This window comes from Carlito syrichta, unplaced genomic scaffold (genome assembly GCF_000164805.1).
Source record: "Carlito syrichta isolate Samal-C Ts95f unplaced genomic scaffold, Tarsius_syrichta-2.0.1 Scaffold313204, whole genome shotgun sequence".
Classification (NCBI taxonomy): Eukaryota; Metazoa; Chordata; class Mammalia; order Primates; family Tarsiidae; genus Carlito; species Carlito syrichta.
Window position 1 is genome coordinate 138,639 of NW_007257300.1, and position 14,610 is coordinate 153,248.

Below are 14,610 nucleotides of genomic sequence, written 5' to 3' on the forward strand. Positions count from 1 at the left end.
CAGCAGGTCGAGGCTGCGGTGGCCGGGAGCGGCCACTGCACTCCAGTCTGGGCGACTGAGTGAGACTCCAACTCAAAAAATAAAAATAAAAAAATAAAAATAAAAATAAAAATAAATACAATCCAGGCAGATGGGCTCTCAATCTTTATCTTCAGTTTCTGAATTATTTAGCATATTGCAGCAGACTTATATTCATACTTAACTATGCTTTTAAAATTTTGTCTTAATAATTCCTACATAAACTTTATTCATAAATTTTCTATTGTACTCATTTTTCTGTTTTCTGTCTTTTTCCCACAAGTTCCCAAGACAATCCCCCAAAAAACTATTAGTCCTAGAGTTTGAATGAAGGTAAATTAATCCCGGCAGTCCTCAGGTCTGTGGATGTCCAGAGTGTCAATCTAGTGAGGCAGGTGGGTGCCCACAGAGACCATCGCAGCATAAGAGGGGGCCGTCTGGCCGCTGTTCACACCCACCAGACACAGCGCCCCCAGCATCCTTGCGCGGAAGCCACCCAGCCTGAGCTTGGTGTTCTCTCCGAACTGCAATGCTGTGGAATCAGGGCCGATCAGAACGTCTCCTTCGTCCTGAAGGACGTAAATTGTTTCAAAAATGAGTGTCCACACTACTCCAAAAAACAAAGGGCCAGGCAAATGGATGGCTCACAGGAACCCTTGAGGGCAGACCAGCCAAGTAACTCGCCCCACTTAAACACCAACCCCAGGACTCTTTGAGGCCAGTATGTCCTTTTCATTCGTGGATAGGTGGCCACAAGGAGTAAGGATGCTGCTCCCAGGGCTAGACTGGAGCAATTCAGACACAGAAGAACAACCAGCGCCAAGGTCAGCTTCCTCCCAGAAAACGAAGGACTGAGAGTTGAAATGTCTCCAGTGGCTCTTGGGCAATTGGCTGTTGTTGTGACCTTTTAACCATAGTCCTGGTCCCACATGTCATTAAAGCACAGCCTCCCCACACATCAGAATGGCTCCATGCCAAAGAGGGACAGCATGCACCAATCTGGAAATCAACCGGGTTCGGATGCCAAACCAATGCTCCATGCACGGCGGGTACAACAGCCAGGTTCCCACGGGCTTGTCCATCGCGTGTGGCGTAGGTAGGCTCGCAGGGTGCAAGGAGCCTAGGCCACCTCTGCCACCCTCTACAGGCTGAGCCTGCACCCGCAAGCCCGGGACCCGCAGGAGACCTCGGGTCCCCCCGCAGGGCACCACGACTAGGGGGCGGCCCGCCAACCCCACAACCATGGCCACTCTGCAGCCCGCAGAAAATTCGCCAGCTCCGTGCCCCACCCCCCAGCCCCTCGCCCACCTTGTCGCGGACCCATTTAACAAATTCTTACTAGGATCCAGCTGCTTTTTACATCATCTTCTATAAACCTAGCATCACCTATATAACAGAAGTATAACTAGTATACTTATAAGTGAGAAAAAAACATTATAACACAGGGGATGTGCCCCACTCTGGCTGCTTGTTCAGTCTTTCCTTCTGGTCACATATACTGAAAAATCACTCCAAGAATTCCTGAAATATTTTCCTACACTTACAATAAATTACTCTTTTATTGCCCATGTAGCCTAAAATGTCTTAGTTGAATACCATAGAATTTTCTACTATTGTCTCTACATTCAATAATTTTTAAATATCCATTTTCCCAGGACAATGTCCATACCCTGCAATGCAATCTTACCTCCACCCTGCTATGCTTTCTTTCCAACTTAATCCCCTACTTATCCAGTGTGTAGATTCACAGAATCATAGAGACCAAAGGTGTCAAAACGGTGGCTAAGGACTTGGCCAAATTTCCTTAAAATTGGTTCTTGATCATTTTAGCTGACTGATTTTGAAAAAGCTCCTGTAGGTGTTTGGTCAGATTTCAGTAAAAAAGCAATATTGATAGTGTTTGGACAACAGGGTTTCTCAAAAATTAATTCACAAATTTATCACCTGAGAATCTTGTTCAGACGCTAAGCTCCTTAACTTTGTGTAGTATGGAGCCTGATCATCTGCGTTTTAAACAATATCCAGATGATACTTGATAAAGGTCACTGATTAGTGCCACCCTTAACTTGCATCATGGGGTCTGCACCATGGGGTTATTGTGAAGACAAAATAGATTCATCCATGTACACTGCATTAATTCAGTGAATTTCACATAGCAAGCTATCATAAATTACCTTTAGCACTATGCGGGAAATTAAAATTATGTGAACTAGTATATTCATTTTACAGATGATGTGTGTTTAAAAGATAGTTGAAATAACTTGTACAATGTCACATAAAATAAATCCAGAGAAGTCTGGTTGCCCATTGTTTCTTTGGTCATTACTTTCTACCAACTTTGATCACACTAACTCCTTTCTGTCAACTACAATATATTCTAATGCTAGACTAGGTTGATACTATTGTCACACTCATACATTGTCACCACCCCTGGGAAATCTTCCACAATTGCCCCCAAAATCTGTTGTCTCCCTGCTCTTCTGAACACTTATATGCTTTGTCTTCTCTGCCAATCCTTTGGCACTTCTTATGTGAACATTTGTTGAAAATGTTTGTAAAATATTCCAATTAACTTAAATGAGAGCATGGACTGATGTTTTTTGTTCTTGTGTACCTTCAATAATTTCTTCATAATCAATAAGTAAAGATAATTGATTGACCTATAGATTACTCATATTAGCCGGGCTCGGTGGCTCAGCCTGTAATCCCGCGCCTTTGGGAGGCTGAGGTGAGTGGATTGCCTGAGCCCACGGGTTTGAGACCCGCCTGGGCAGCGAGACCTCATCTCTACAATAAATCAAAAAAATCAGCCAGGCGTGGTAGCGCATGCCTGTAATTCCGGCTACTTGGAAGGTTGAGGCGGAAGGATCGCCGGAGCCCAGCAGGTCGAGGCTGCAGTGGCTGGGAGCGGCCACTGCACTCCAGTCTGGGTAACAGAGTGAGACTCCAACTCAAAAAAAAAAAAAAAAAAGATTACTCATATTACTCATACTCAGAATGACAATTCCATAATGATAGCTAGATAAATTGTCCAGAAAAAAATGATCATCCATGCATCCTTTTGTAGTTTTTAAAAATAGTGTTTCTTTATTTCCTACATGGGTTCCTGAAAACAAAAAAAAGAATAGATTTTAGAATTGGAAATATTGAGTTTGATTATTCAGGCCCATCTTGTGAATATACATGATGATCACTTTAATTTTCTTAAAATCCTTACTTATTAAAGATATTAAATGTGCCAGCTTACCTCTTATGGTTCAAGGTGTGTGACATCTCTGTCTGGTTCCAGAAGAGTCTGCAGGATTCAATGCCTGGTAAACTAGAATGAATTTGGGATATTTTCAGTGTTATCAGGAAAGAAATATGCTGTTTACATAGCAATCATTAAACAGTTGCAAGACTACAAGTTGCTGCTGGTGAACTAAATTTTCTAAAGTGTTAAAAATAAAAAGCTGACGGACAGAGAGATTGAGAGACAGAGAGAGAGAAGAGACTTTCTAACTCATCCGGAGTCCTAGATTCAGCTTATGTAAACCCATTATAGCCGAGTCTCATAGTTCAGTGAAAGATTTTGTTTTGTTTTGTTTGTGTTAGACTGTTGGAAATACAAGTTTGTCACTAGCGACACAGAAAGACATGGACAGTAAAATCTTTCTCTGCAAGTGTTCTATGAATTTTTTTTTTTTTTTTAAGAAAAGATACAATTTATTAAGGGAAAGACATGTTGTGAAGGGCACCACAGGCAGGACAACAATGAGAGTAGCTGTTGCCGTATTTTATGAATTTAATGTAATTATTAAGCATTGAAATTTAAAGTCCGAAACTACTGTTCAATAATTTTAGTCTTTTTATAAAATATTTCTGTGTTTTGCTTTGTCACAAGCTGTTTTGATGTTCAGTTTAAAATATTCTCACAAATACATAAAGGAATTATGCAGATAGTATAAAAGCCAAGATACAATACTACTAAACACAGTTTCTTGCACATGCAGAACAATATAACCCACTTGACTGAAATGACTGGGCTTTGTCAAAGTAATACCTCCTTTTACCAAAAAAGGGGGGAAAAGTCTTAAAAATTTTATAACAGTGTGTGGACAGAATTTATAGCCTATATGTGTAATACATGTCATTTTTTTCATTTTATATAAAAGAAGTTAAAGAAAAGTGCTTGAAAACTATTATAACTGAGGTATTATACAGAATATAAATATTTTTAAAACATAAAAGCAATCCAATGGGTTTTTTTAAATTACACGAGTAAGACAGTGGAGTCCAAGGAAATACAATGAACCCAGGAGAAATTTAGCACAAAACTCATATGACCTTATATGAATTCTCTGGCAACAAAAAGAGAATGTGATCAACTACAATTTAAAATGTTGATTATATTATACAGATGTCAATAACATGCAAGAGATTTTAGATTATTGTCAAAGTAGACACAAGTTTTTTTCCTTTAATGAATTATCATAGAAGTGATTAAAATAAGACTTCGCTGAAAGCAACTCTGAAGAACTAATGTACCTGTGGTTATTTTATATCAAACATTTGTAGAAAAGAAAAACTTGTTCTGATATTACAGAACAACTACATATGTTCCTCAGTAACTGATATAATTTAATAGATGACTACAATGTGATGAAACTCTACAAGGGCTGGTGGTTTTGTAACTCTAATTCAAGCACAAATAATTTGAAAGGTTCTCTAGAATTATAAATGTGGCTAAAGTTGAAACTGTTATTTAAGCATATATTGATATACATTTATATTTCCAGAGTCTGATAGAGAATTGCCAAAAACTTGTATTAACAAATTTTAGAATCTTATTAAAATGACCCTAGAAGTTATTGATTCACATTATTTCTATGCAGACAAGGGCACTAAGGCCTGAAGAGGTGTAAAGATGTCCTTTCGGTTTTTTAGAGATTAGTAGAAAAATTGGAAAGAAAAGGTGGGTGTGTTATGGCCTGGACTGAAGTGAACATTGTTTTTGCTGTATCCAGTTTTCCTCTATTATTAACAGAACTGTCTCATCTCAAAAGAAATGTGCTAATCCTAACTCCAATTTCTATAAATGTAACTTTTTTTGGTTATTGGGTCTTTTCAAATGTAATGAAGTTAAGATGAGGTCATACTGAAATACTACAATGGATCCAAATTCAATGACTGGTGTCTTTAGAAGAGGAAGATGTGGATATAGAGACAAGCATGGAGGAGAGAAAATTTAAGGCACAGGCAGACACATGGGAGAAGGCCATGTGAAGACAGAGGCAAAGAGTGGAGAGATGTCTACAGCCAAGGAACACCAAGCATTGCTGGCAACCACTGGAATCAGGAGAGAGAATTTCCCCCAGAGTCTTTATAAAAGAGGCCAAAGTAAGGAAATCTGCCTTCATACACAGACAATGTTACAATTTTTGGTCAATACATTCATGTATTGATTTTAAATTTTAGAGGAAAAAATGAGCCAGTATATATTTGCCCAACTACTACCCATTTCAATTACTCTTCCTTCATTGCTAACATACTACATTCTCCTCTGGAATAATTTGTTTATAGCCTGAGGAATGTCCTTGTTCACCCCACCACCAGGTGTTCCCACTTATCTACAGAGAATACGTTCCAAGACCCTCAGCAAAAGCTTGAACCCTCAGATAGTACTAAACCCTCTGTATTTCTTTGCAGTTTGAGTTGCAACAGCAAAGCTAGCACACACTTCTCTTCCTATCTCCACAATTTCATAGATCTCCACAATTTCATAGATACGAGGTTTGTTCTTACCCTAGGTCTCAGCAACCTCAGTGTACAATTTTATTTATTTAGCCTTATTAAGTCGAGAGCTTTCACTTTTTCACTTAAAGGAATCAATTCACGGCTCTTCTTTGGCATATCCAAACTGCCCGCTTCACTCTTCTTGCACTTTGGGGCCAAGACAGAAGTAAATAAGGGCTATGTGAACACAAGCACTGCAATACCATGGCTGTCTAACTGATGAAACAGACGGCTACTCAGCAACTGGCGGGTAGCCAGCATGGACATCATGAGGATGCTGGACACCCGAATGAATCCCATCACTGGCAGAAGAGTGCATCATGTTACTCAGAAGCAGAATCTACAGAAATGTTAATATAATATTTCTTTTTTTTTTTTTTTGAGTTGGAGTCTTACTCTGTCACCCAGACTGGAGTGCAGTGGCTGCTTCCGGCCACCGCAGCCTCGACCTGCTGGGCTCCGGCGATCCTTCCGCCTCAGCCTTCCAAGTAGCCAGAATTACAGGCATGCGCTACCACGCCCGGCTGATTTTTTGATTTATTGTAGAGATGAGGTCTCGCTGCCCAGGCGGGTCTTGAACTCGCGGGCTCAGGCAATCCACTCACCTCAGCCTCCCAAAGGCATGGGATTACAGGCTGAGCCACCGAGCCTGGCTCTAACATAATATTTCTTAATCCATCCTTTTACTGTTAACCTACCTGCCGTGTTTCAGTGAGTTTCTTTTAAAAAGCAAGTACTTGAATAGCATTTTGGTTTTATTGACTCTTTTTTATAAACTCTAAGTGTTTAAAACTACCTTTTATAAACTATCTTTCATTTGGTGCACTGAGGCTACTTACTTTTAAGGTAATTGCTGGTATGAGGATCACTTTTGCCACATTAATACATATTTTGGGAAAGAACAGTCTTTCTTTTGTTGCTGCTGTTGTTGCTGTTCCTCTCTTTCATCTTTTTTTTTTTCTTTAGCCATTTGTCTTTTGATGTACATTTACATTGTTTCCACATCTTGTCAACTGATATCTATATAGCAAGATAAGGGTTATTCGTATCTATGTGGATATTCTGTTTTTCCAACCCCATTTCTACTTTTTGATCCATTATTGAAATATTGAATCTTACTGTAATTGTGAATTTTTCTATATCTCCTAGTAGTCAAAAAAGTTTTGTCTCATATATTTTGAGGTCCTCTAAGCATAAATACTAACATGTGTACTCTTGATGAAATAACATTTTGATTATGTTGAAATTATCTTTGATATTCTTTGCCTTGAAATACATTTTAAAATAGTATAACCATTTCTGCTTCCTTTTGCTTGCAGTTATTATTTTGTAAATTTTTTCTTCATTTTTCTTTGTATCCATCTATATAATTTTAATTAAAATAAAATGCTAGTAAAGGCTGCTAATATTGGGTTTTTCTTTCCCATCAAATCTTACTTTTTCTGTCTTTTATTTGAGGTGTTTATGTCATTTATATTTAATGTCAGTGATTGGGTTAGTGTTGGCTTTAGTCTGCCAATTGTTTGATGAGCCATTTTGTCCTAAATGCAATTGTTCAAATTTTTTTCTGTTTCTGATGTTGTTTTTAGGAGAACTTGAATTATTTTAATGAATCTACTGATTCTGTCTGTACTCTCAGCTCCGTGTCTTCACCTCAGGGAGTGCACCAGAGTCCATTTGCATTTCTCTTTGAGGAGTCAAGGTGAGAAATTCTCTCGAGCAAGTATGCTGAAACAGTCACAGAATTACTCTTTAAATATATATAAAGATTAATTTTTATACGTAAATCTTGGTAGAAAGTAAGTACAGTTTATCAAGGTTCAGCAAAGTTCAAAAGTGACTGCACTTGTTAGAGAGCCAATGCTAGCCCGTTACTTTTTGGGAAGCATCTATTCACCCATCATCTCCCAACATGTTAGAGCACAAAGTCTCATCACAGCATGGAGAAGGGGGAGACTGCTTTGTTTGGCCTTCGTTTGACCCAGGGAGGAACTTTGGAAAAGAGAGAACCGTTTGTTAAAGTTTTGAACAATAGGCAAGTGTGAATCTGTGAGTTAATTTATTACTCAGTTATACATACAACTTGAGAATTTTCAAGGATCCACCTTGAGATTTTAAACAAAAGCTGAAAGATGATTTGGTTGACTATTATATTAAAAATATTTCAATCACAGTGCAATCCACTTCTTTTCTGAGATGTTGATTATTGAACACACAGTCTCTAAAAAGACTTTTCCAGAATTTCATCTGAGTAATATCAATGACTCCACTATCTCCTTTATACAGTTTGGCCCAGTAATAGTCTTATGAGACTTGAGTTCTTTGCAAATATTCTTCTGATAGCAATAGGTTTGGGAATTATAGAAAATAAATGGCCTTAAAATAAATGATTGGGCAACCCTTTCAGGTCCCCTCCCACCATGGGAGCTTCTCTGTCCTCTCAATAAATCCTCCTTTCTCAAAATAAATAAATAAATGATTAACTGAACTTGCAAGTTTAACGTTAATATTTATGCAACTTTACAGTCTTAAAATATAATTTTTATCTAAAACAGTCTAAAATCACTTGTAGCTTTAGTACACATGCATTATTATTGAACATGGCTTATGGAAGCTAAAATGAATAATATGTTATTGTCAAAGGATGATGTTCTAATTTGTAGTATTGGGTTTTTTTGGTAATTAATCACTTAAGCAGTAAAATATTTCTCATAAATTGAAATATATTTTATCTTTGAAAAAAAGAAGAAAGTAAGTATAGTTCCTGTCACTCTGTCTTGATCAGAAAAAGAATGCATGTCTATGTCTAAGTAGTTTTAGCTTTCATTAGCAAGTATAGTCTCACAGGTAAAGAACCTCAAAAGCAATCATCTTTTTTTTTTCTTTTTTTTTTTTGAGTTGGAGTCTCACTCTGTCGCCCAGACTGGAGTGCAGTCTCAACCTGCTGGGCTCTGGCAATCCTTCCGCCTCAGCCTTCCAAGTAGCTGGAACTACAGGCGAGCCCTACCACGCCTGGTTAATTTTTTATTTATTGTAGAGATGAGGTCTCGCCAAGTTGCCCAGGCTGGTCTCGAACCCGCGGGCTCAGGCAATCCACTCACCTCAGCCTCCCAAAGGCACGGGATTACAGGCTGAGTCACCGAGCCCGGCTGCAATCATCTTTTTTAACTCAAAAATTCCCATGTCTATTTCTGAATACCCTTAGTTTATTTTAGCAAGTGTTCAAGACTCTCAAAAGTTGTCTCAACAAGTTATTTTTAAAACCTCACAAAGTTTTTTTTTATTTTAATAAGGCTAACCTTTTCCCCTGTTAATATCAACTCCCTCCTCCTTTGCTCCTCATAATACTAAGCTAGCAGAGCCTGCACAATTACTTAAACAAAATGAGCGTCACTGATATGTGAGAGAAAAAAAAAACTAAAGTTACCCATTGTCTTATTATGACTCATCAAAGTAAAAACCCTTACCTCATTCCCACTTGGCCCATGCAAATGCATAAAGTATTTTTTAAAGTGAAAGTTATTATTATATAACATTGATTTTATAAACATACACACATATGTAATTGGTTTTGACTGCATGTGTTAACAGAGCATTATAATTTAGACGCTGCTATTAGCCCTTATTCTATAATGGCCATAAATGTTACTAGTATCATGTGAAAATTGTATATAAAGTTTTAGTAGAAAGTGCTATTGAGTCTAGCATATTGAGTAGAGTAAAACCAGTATTGCAAGGGATATGAGAAATCACTATTGTACCTTTAATTTCCTAAACAATTTGGTTTTATTAATTCAACCCATAATATTGAACTGTTGTAATTAGATGAAGGACTGGCATAGTATATTGAATATGCAGATTAACTGTTATAAGCTAAAACTATCTCCAGCCCAATAATATGTCAACAAGGGACATGTGTACTACACTTCTGAGATTCCCCTCTACGCGTGCACTGCTGTATCAAGTGCAAAAAGAGAAGATTTGCAGCAGTCACACCTGTTTTTTTATCCTGGTCCTACTACTTTCTCTTTGAATGAGATAAAAGACACTTCCTCTCTCCCTCAGCCTCTCTCCTCCTTGAAGATATGGAGTTTTGCCATTGAAGGCATGCTGTGAGTGTCCAGTGGAATAAGATATGTAAAATCAGTATCTGAAATTTGGCATATATAGGTAAAATTCACACATTTGTGTTATAATAGATAAAAACTGTCATTTGAAGAGCATCTGGGAAGATTCTGGTGCAAGTGATGAAGAAAAGTAGTACTGTTATGTACCAGACCCTCATAAAGGTCTGTCACATGTCAACTCCTAGAATCTCCCTGCCATCTGCGTTTACTCACATGCTGTCTCCCCTCAATGATGCTAAACATCCTGGTTCTCACTCTAAGTAGAGGCCCCCAGCCCTGACAGGGACCAGAGTGGGGCTTCAGGAGACAGAAATCACAATACCGGATCTTGCTCAGGCTTTCTCTCTAGCTCCCTCTACTTACCTGTGTGACCCTTCATGGTGTGCCTTACCTCATATTTCTGGGATCTGTCACTGCCTCTTTTTTGTCACTAGGTGTCAACATATCCTCAGCAATCTATGTGACTGTCAACAACCAATGACACTGAACATCTTGGTCCCTACCCCACGCTTGGAGAGTCTTAGAGCCAGAAGTGTCCTCATAGTCTATGTAAGGACTGTAACATTAGAAACTAGTTCCGTGGGCCTCAGTTTTCCTCACTGTAAGGCACATCTGAAGATGATACTCCTCTCTTGAGACTTCTCAGTGCACCATTCCCAGCAATACCTCAGAGTAAATATGTAGGTAAAATATGGAACACTTTACTGCAATTGCAAAACATGTAATACTTTGCTGAATAGCTAAATGCAAGCAAAGATGATTGACACAGATGCAAGAAAAAAGAAGACAAGTCCAGTCACTCTGGTTGAAGAGGGAAATATTTGATCAACAGTGCAGGCTACTCTAGAGTCACAAGGAACAACCTGGCTGGGTGGTTCCCTGGTGTTTTTACTCAAAGGGAGACTAGAGGACTCCTACAGATCTATAGTGCTATTCTCCAGTCCACCACCCATGTTGAGCAGTGAGGCCTCGGGTGCTCTGTGTGAATAGGGGACCTTTCCTGGAAAGAGCAGGGGACTGGTGCTGACAGTCATGGAAGGAGGGGTGGTATCTAAAGTCCTGGAGTAGAAGGTTGGCTTGGATAATGACGTGGCTGAGCTAGCACAGTAGAGTGGGGGTCACTGGAGGAACCACGATAGGAAGTCTTATCAAAACAGGGTATGGGGACATAGGACCCCTGCTGTTGATCATGGAGTGTCCTAAATTCAGGTCAATGGGTAGTTTTCTAGCCAAAGGAATGGTAAATAGTTGGAGCTAGACAAATTAAAATAGGTGGGCAGATGCAGACTGATGACTTTTTAGTGTGTCATTTCCCTTTAAAAAAAAATTGGATTTGAAAAAATGGGAGTGCACTCTCCCTGAACTGAAGGTGGATCTGAAATTCACCTCTCTTGGAAACAGGAGTACTATCAATGTCAACAACCCCAGTGACTGAAGTGGTGTTTGAGGTGAAGTGAGCAGACGTGCTAAGATGCTGGAAAAACTCCTGTGGAATTGATAGGCTTGTCAGGGGCAACAAGGATCATGGTGGAATGGACCGGATGAGGGATGAGTAAAGGGGAAAAAAGGATAGGAATCTACACACAGGACTGTCTGGGACTTCCTTCTGCAGGAGTGAGACTTGAGGAGAAGGGTATGGGGATAGAACAGAGGGCACTCGGGTTGTGCCGGCAGCTCAGCCTTATCCCGCCACAGTTGCAGTGGAGGTGGCAGAAGCAGGAGCAGGGGTTTTGCACTTGCCTGGGGGGGCCTCTGGCTGGCAGCTCCGGGTGGGGGAGCTCCGTGGTGGCATGTCTGAGACTCGCTGCCCTGCATAAGCTTCTCCAGCATCAGCAACATCCGCCAGCCCGGAGAGCTGGAGACTTCGGCCTTTCCGTGGAGGACTTCTCCAGCTCCAAGGAGAAGCTTGGGGCGGGTCCAGGAGGGTGGTTGCCTCTGTCCCCAGACTAGGGACTTCCTCGGCAGAGCCGTGTGCACTGTAAACTGGGTGCTGTTCCCAGAAGGCGCTCATTGGAGACACCTGGGCCTTCTCAATGTTGTTGTTTTTTTGAGGGTGGGAAAGGGAGGTTTCTCTCCAGAAGCCCAGGACGGTGCCCCAAGGACGAGTTCTCACTGGGTCTCTCGGGGTCTAGATGTCAGTGACACCTTCTCCTTCTTGCAGTGGAGCCTTTATTGACGCCCTGTTCTTTGGCCTGGACCCGATCGTCCTCTTTCCTCGCTTTTCTGGGCGGCCCGAGGCCCTCTCCTTGGTCTCCTTGCGGACCCCAGAGGGCATGAGTTTCAGAGGACTGATGACCTCTCACATGGGGAAGGCGGAGGGAATACTAGCGACCCCGAGAGGAGGGATCCTTGTGGAGGTCAAATGTCCATACTTCAGCGAGTTCCCCGCCGACAGCGCTGGTTTCTTCTCCCGGGCTGGACTCCAGGATTCCGGCGGCGGGTCCCCAGAGAGGAGCCCGTGGCCTCCAGGTGAGGACATCGCTCCTTTGGGGCGATGTAAAGTCGGGGGCGGAATCATAGGACCCAGACTAGGGTTCAGCAGCCTGCGGGCAGGAACAGGGAAAAGGCTCGGCTCAGGAGCCGCGGGGTGGCCCTGGCCGGGCGGGGCAGCCTGACTGAAGGTGGGACGGGTGGGATCCGGCGCCGCCGGCGTCGCCGACGGGGCCAGAAAACGAGTTTAGCCTGTAATCCCTGTAATCCCACGCCTTTGGGAGGCCGAGGTGAGTGGATTGCCTGAGCCCGCGGGTTCGAGACACGCCTGGGCAACCTGGCCAGACCTCATCTCTACAATAAACCAAAAATGAGCCGGGCGGGGTAGTGCGCGCCTGCAGTTCCGGCTACTGGGAAGGCTGAGGCGGAAGGATCGCCGGAGCCCACAGGTCGAGGCTGCGGTGGCGGGAACGGCCACTGCACTCCAGTCTGGGCGACAGAGCGAGACTCCGACTCAAAAAAAAAAAAAAAAGAAAGAAAAGAAAAGAAACGGAGGAAATTGCCCTTGGCGAGCGGGTGCTGCGAGCGCCAGAAAAGGGCCAGCCGCGAGACGCGTCCCCGAGCGGCCCACGCCTCTCTCAGCCAAGCACGCGCTGGCCAGCCCCGCGCCCGTGCCGTCTCGGTGGGGCTCGTGACAGAGACCGGGCGCCAGGGAGAGCGCGTGGGCCCATCCAGGCGACAAGAAGAGTCGGCAGCGGATGAGGCGCGAGGCCCCTCCAGCCGCCAGCACTGGGACGTTCTAGCGCCATGGCACTTCCTGCTGCTGCCTGCGGTGATTGGCACTAGAAGGGCCTCCCCGTGGGCGTGACGATGTGGGGCGTCGGGGGTGGGGAATAGAGAGGGGCTGCCTGGTTTGGGCACTCAGTGGCTGAGTGTCGCTGGCCCTGTCCTCCGGATCACAGGGACGAGGCCGCCTCAAGCTCAGCCCTGGCGCAACCCAGATCCTGCCAGCCTCCTCCAGGACCTCTCCCATCTCCACACCCACCCTGGTCTCAAGGGTCACGAGCCTAGCTGAAAAGGGTTCCGCGGAGATCACGCGGTTGTCGGACCTGACTGAACGCTACATGCACCCTGTGACATCTCTTCCCCAGAGGCGGGGTCTATACATTTCTTTTTAAATTGGGTAAAATCACTTTAGCTTTAGCACAGTTTCCCCAGGTGATCCATGCCATTGTGGTCCAGCCAGGCTTTGAACCCTGGCTGTGTGATTCCAGAATGGATCATCTGGCTTGTGTGTGTCCTTATCACGTCCAAGTCATGTGTTACCAATTTTTTGTTTCCCTGTAGTTCTTCGGGTAATTAGCACCCCGGTATATCTATAAGGAGCCCCTGCCCGCCTAGGAAAAGGTCTTTACTTCAACTCCTAAATTGTCCATGGTTGGCATTTGCTCCAGTCTTCTCAGAAAATGCAGGGCATTTTCTGGGGAGACCGATTGTCGCACCTCGATTGTCGCTGTGGCAGCACACCACATTTCTCTTCTCATTCAACTTTGCAGCCCAGGTGTTTGTGTGTTTTTTGGTGTACATGAAGGATGTAAATATATAAAGATCATATTCTAGATGAATTTTGGTCTTTCCTGAAATAAATTCACCAGTAGATTTGCTGATATAGATAAGAAGCCAGTTGCTTGCCTTCCTAGAATATGTCTAGAAAGCAAATACATCATTTCTTTGCAAGTTAATAGTGGAGCAATGTATACGATGAAAATATGATCAACAAATAGTGGTCAATGTGAGCATGCCAGCTAGGTCTTCTCTTGCCTACACATTGTTGTCAACAAAATAGAACTCTGGATGTTCTTATGCCCAAGAGAGGAAACATGGACTCTTGGGTGTTAAGACCAGGAATACATGTATCATTTTCCTAAGAGCTGGAAGTTTCAGCATGACAAAAGAGATTTGGAAAATCCTATACATGACTTCATCTAATTTAAAACTTGTTTCTTGGGTTAATTATTGGCTTCTTTTTTCTCTTGGACTGAGGTTGTGTACCAAATGACATGCAAAACCAAGAGCCAGAAACTAAGGGTCAGAGATCAGTAAAAATATTTTTCTATGTTTTACATTTACAAAATCTATTTTAAAATTGCATTGACATAATTAACATATTACACAATTGTTTTTAGCCTTCTGCTCATACAATTTTTTTTTTTTTTTTTGAGTTGGAGTCTCACTCTGTCGCCCAGACCGGAGTGCAGTG

At 42.2% G+C, this 14,610-nt stretch overlaps 1 pseudogene; it reads right to left on the bottom strand.

The window, feature by feature from the left end:
• Window positions 1-248: 248 nt before the first annotated feature.
• LOC103272765 lies at window positions 249-11,931 on the bottom strand (annotated as a pseudogene).
• Between the last annotated feature and the right edge of the window lie 2,679 nt (window positions 11,932-14,610).